This window comes from Podarcis pityusensis, assembly GCF_964106645.2.
Source record: "Podarcis pityusensis genome assembly, chromosome: 1".
NCBI classification, from domain to species: Eukaryota; Metazoa; Chordata; class Lepidosauria; order Squamata; family Lacertidae; genus Podarcis; species Podarcis pityusensis.
The window spans coordinates 51,751,155-51,756,922 of record NC_138028.1 but is presented as its reverse complement, the minus strand read 5'-3'; positions in this window follow the sequence as shown (position 1 = coordinate 51,756,922).

The following is a 5,768-nucleotide window of genomic DNA, read 5'->3' as shown; positions in this document are numbered from 1 at the left end:
GACAGAGTCTTTCCTTTTAAAAAATGAAGCTCTCCAGGTAACTGATGTAAACTGAAGGCTTCCTGAATGCTCAGGGGATCTTCTGGTGGAGAAAGCGGGTGACCCTGTTGAGGCCCTGGTTTCACGATGGAATAGCGAGATGAAACGAGCGGTTGACACAATCACTCCCAAGAGTCCTCTCTGGTATCTTTTGGGAGAGGAGGATGGGGATAAAACCGGAATAAGTGGATTCTGCCTCCAGTGACCCTCTCCTTGGCTCCACCTCCTAGCAGCTGCCCTGCCCACCGCCCAGGTCCAGCTCTTACTAGCCACCACTGGCAGTCAGTAGTAGTAGACTGGTGGCAGGTCCCCCGGTCCATATACATGCATACTACAGGCAAGGCAGAGAGACACTGTGGGTGGGGCTCTGTTGCTCTCCCAGCTTCCCAACACAGCCGGTCGCTGTCATAACTCCCAGGCTACCTGCCAGTGAAATCAGGGATGCAGAGAGCTTCTGCTGGTTCTTTTCTTTAAACACAGAGATACCATGGATTTTCCTCCCCTCAGTCTCCAGACGTTGCCCAGAGTGCCTGCTCCACCGCTCTTGTGGCACTTCCTAGCTTCCAAGCCCCTCCTTACTGCCTACAGTGGCTGGGAATGGAATCTTTCTGTCTCTGTTTGGTCTTCTGCTCTAAGATATGAAGGGATCACCTGGTCCTTGGAGAAGGAGGGGGTTCTACCCGGCTTTCAAGTGACATAGTATCCATGTTGTACTGTTTCTCCCACTTCTGAGTCCTGTCTCTGTTCAGAACTAGAGCATCTGCTAGCTTGCTCCTGTTCCTCATTTTCTGTTATTTCCCAAGACTTTGCTGCTTCTTCTGGGGTGTGTCCTGTTTGCCACCACCACAAATCTGGGTCCATAGAATCTTCATCTTCCTCCTGCCCAGACGCCTCTTCGGGTGGAGGTCTCCATCACTCCTCCTCATCTGCCCAGTCCATGACAGGGAGGGACAAGGCGTGAGGAGCTCAGTGTCCCTCAGCACATGGTGACTGCACACCCTCCAACATTCCTCAGATAAAAATAGGGACATTTCTGCTCCCCCCCCCCCAAACTGACACTCCTCAATGCCCCATTCCCCCGCCCCTTGCAGAGAATTTCATTCTTTGGTAGATCTACAAAAAGAAAAGCACACACCAATAAATAAATTGGAGAAAGGGACAAGATTAGAGGCAGAGGCACAAAGCATTTTATAATCTAAAAAATCAAGAGTAATTGAGCTCCACACCACTTGCCTTTCTTCCCGTCCAGGGCAGCCCTGCCCTCTGCCTGCACCTCAGAGCCAGAGCCTTACACTTGGCTGGGCCTTGGTAGCAGCAGCCTCTCTTCCTCTTCACCCGCTCGCCACTGGCTGCCATGAGCTGCCCAAGGGAGGCGGCTAGCAGTGGAGGCCATGGAGAGGCAGCTGGATGCTCCCTAGCAGCCACCACTGCTGCCGCCGCCACCACTTGGGACATATGCCGGCTCATCCTCCACCCTGAGCTCAGCGCTGGAGATACTGGCAAGAGAAATGGGGGCCTTCAGGGATCAAATCAGAAGCCAGGGTGGCTTTCATAATTCTGAGACTGTCCGTGGAAAATTGGGACACTTGGAGGGTATGCGGCAGGGACATCAGATTGGCTCTGCCGCCATGAACTGCATTGCACTGGGCTCCCTGTGCCTCACCCTCCTCCCTCTCCGCAAGCAACCTGCCTGACTGGCTGCCACGGCTTCAGGGAATTTCTCCCACCGTGATGAAAAGGCTTAGGCTGGCTAGGTAGAAAAGGACTTGCCTTTCCTTCCTCTAGGCTGTGGCCTATGTGCCAGCGTTATGTCTGCCAAGGGGTGCTGTGTTTCCATGTACAGTGGTACCTCGGGTTACAAACGCTTCAGGTTACAGACTCCACTAACCCAGAAGTAGTACCTCGGGTTAAGAACTTTACCTCAGGATGAGAACAGAAATCACATGCCGGCGGCCTGGCAGCAGCAGGAGGCCCCATTAGCTAAAGTGGTACCTCAGGTTAAGAACGGTTTCAGATTAAGAACGGACCTCCAGAACGAATTAAGTTCATAACCCGAGGTACCACTGTAATACTTTTTGAACCTCTTGAACCCAAACACAATGGTCAGGTTTTCACTCAGGGTGCTGCCATTTTCCTCACTGCCAAGTTCCCAGCTGAATGGCGGGGATAAATTCAGCAGCCAAAGCTTTTACCTGCATGGAAAGGCAGTGATGGGAGGAAGCGGCTGATTATCATGAAGCTGCTTATCATGGACTCACAGTCGTGAGCAGTGTGGCCAGACACCAGGGTTTCAGGACAGAAGGCCGGGGTGCCAACAGCAGGGGAAGCCAGAGCCAACAAGAGGCAGAGCCCAGGGAATTATTCTTTTGCCCCACCCACAACTTGGACTGCTGGTTGTAAATAAAAGGCGCTAGCAGAGGCAAACTAGAAGAAGGCTCCATTACCTTTGAAGGTTGTGTAGAAGAAGAATGGCAACTTAAACTGACAGAATATGCACAGCTTGCAGACTTAACATATAGAATAAGAGAACAAGAAGTACGTACGTTTAGAGAAGATTGGAAAACGTTTATTGAATATATGGGGGGAAATTGTGTACACTTGGAAACGTTGGCAGCATTAAGATAAATTCAACAGTGTAAATAAGTTTTGTGGATGTAATAATGGAATACTGAACAGTTTAGTTTTTGTAAAATATGCAGGGATTTATGATATGCAGAATGAACCATGGAAAGAGAAGAAGGGAAGTCACTGATATTTTAAGGAAGTTTAAATGAGTATTTTAAATTGTAAAACAGAAAATTTAATTAAAATTATATATATAAAAAATAAAGGTTGTGTAGAAGAGTGACTTTAATTCCCTCTTCTACATACTGAGAAGGATGTATTGAAGAGATGCCTGCTCTATTTTGCATGTAGCCACCTGTTGGGGCCCACTAATCGGGCCCAAGCTGCCTTCATCACTGAAAAGCCAATAAATGCCATAGACAGAGGATATTCCCATAATCACTCGTTTATTCAGCAGAGTAAAACAGAGCAGGCGAGCCACACTCACCAGTGTGATGGTGCAGCCACGCCAAATAGCCTTTGTTCATACATTATATAGGCACCCCCCCTTCCCCCTTTTGAGGCTCCTTGCCCTGATCAAAACAGGACATCCTGCCTGGAGACCTTGAAGGGGAGAGCTGGCTAGCAGAGGGAGGTTTTCCTGAAAATCACCTAGCAATATTATCTGGTCTTCACATATTTGTGGCTCACCCTCCTAAATTCTAAAGCAGGCAGTTTTTTACAAAAGCAAAAAGGCATCAGTTAGGCTAACCAAAAAACAGGATAAGAACAGGCCTCTGTGGGTTTTCCTGAGACCCCACACACCCTAGTGATTGATTGATTGATTGATTGATTGATTGACTGATTGATTGAATCTGCTGATGGGACTCCTTAGTTGAATCCCACCCTAGAACTTTACAAAATCAGGGTGTTTCCAATTTCAACCACATACCTGCAAATTCAGGTTGGGGGGTGGCTACTATAAGCATGATTAGGGTGGCAGCACCCCAAGCCTTCTCTAGAATCCTGACAGAGGAAGGAGGGGGGTGATGGCACTGTGGGCAACGCAATGTAGCAAATGATAGCATGGTGTCAGGTCTATGGCAGGCTTACTTAAGCATGAAATCCAAATAGAATATTTATGAGCTGATTTAAATACTAAGGAGCCCCTAGCTAGAGCAAGAGCCGAGAAGTTGCTATTTCACTCCCAGTGAAACACCATGGAAACCTCGGAAAAAAAGAAAACAACACAAGCTTTGTTGATGGCAAATATCATCTCCGTCCGTGTGGATGCAAAACAGCCTATTCTGGGGTCTCTTGGGTGTTTGTTGTTCCTTCCATGGATGGCCAGATGCAAAGGAGGACAAGCCTCTTATTATGCTAACAGCTGAATGCAAGTAGGATAGTGTTTGTATCTGTAGATATAGTTTTTTGTGCAAGAGGCAGAGAAGAGGCACCTACTGAAATTGCCTCCTCTATACAACTCTCTCAAATCTGGGAGCCCTGCCGTCCTCTCTGTCTGATCCTCCTTTTACCAGGAGCAATCCTGAAAGACTTCAGCGTTCGAAACAGTCCAAGGGTCATTTGACCAGTGAAGGCTGCAATTCCTACATACCCTTCCCTGTGAGCAAGCTTCATTGAGCTCAATGGTACTTATGGCCCCTCAGGACATCCCATTTGTTTATTTAATGGAATTTGCATGCAGCTTAACTGTAAATAAAAGCTTTAAGTGGTTTTTAAAGAATACTGGTATAACATATATGTTAAAGTTGCCTGTAAAAGTTGAAGTTTAGGAGTTTTAAAAAATGAGAATATAAATAAAATGAACAGTTAAAACTGCACTGCAAGTTAAAATTCCCAGTTAAACTTTACATGTCTCATTAGGGTTGTCTGAACAAGAATGTTTTTAGCAGGTGCCAGAAGGAGTACAACAAAAGTGGTCCTTTTTCCTTGTGTGTTCATGATGTTACTGGAGCAGTTATGTACACACACACACACACACACACACACCCTGCCATTCTGTACTGTTCATGCCTGCAAAAGTTTCAGGCTTTCATTTCCAATCAATAAATGAAATCTTGACACTGTTTGCACCCCAAAGTCCCAATTTATTGTCTGACCCACTTTCACTGCACCATCATGCAAGAGGCAAGTGCCTCTCCAGATAGCAGTAATGTGGTAACATTGGATAAGTTTTGCAGAATCACTAGTAAAGCAGAATGGTGTGTGGATGGTCCAGACTAAGTCCATTACTCTTATTGTGTCCGTCACATTTTGCAGAACGTACCCAAACAACAACAGTAGTCTGGAGGGGCCCATACTTGTTATTATAGAATCCTGCTGCACATCAGTTTATTTATATCCCAATTTAGCAGAAATGAAAGTAATGCTGATATTTCCTTTAAACAATTGTTATACTTCAGAGTCAGCAAGCAACTTGATAGATTCACTGCTGTTGCAAATGCATGGCTTGGCAACATTCCTCTTACACCCAGACCTCAGTGAAAACCTTATTTTGTAAGCAACTTTGTGTATTTTCACCCCTCTTCTATGAATGACAAATTCCTTATTTTTGGACCAGAGGTTTAAATTTGAATTCTGCCATATATATATATATTAGATTACAATACAGCATAGCATAACTTTAAATCCATTTTGTATATTGCAGTGTTTAGAGTTGCAGCACCTTTGGTTGTACTGAAATGCCCAAGAGCATTCTACAGAATCTTAGCAGGTATTTTAATTATATTATTGATTGTGGTTTCATATTGCACATTCCAGTATTTCCATGATTCCCACCCCCACCCTGCATCATATGTTGCAAAGATTTACAGGGATGATGCTTTTGTGAAAGAAAGAAAAATCTAGGAAGAATCATTGACGCAATGCTGGGGTTAATGGCTGCCACCTGTGCATATTATCCCATTGGTGGCTTGAAGTAGTATGAAATGAGGTGCCATCTTAAAGATCTTATTTGCAGATCCGTATTGTTGTTTGCATCATGGCCTTGGCTTGTAATGCTTGTAGTTCTCTGTATTCTTCTACTACTCTATCCATGGTTATAGCAGTATTACTTTCATTTTTGCTAAATTGTGTTCCTGTGATTTTGTCTTTTTGTTACCTACAGGGCAGGGGGCTCGTTTGCTGTAATTTATTTCTATCTCACAATTTTCCCAGCCTGGAAC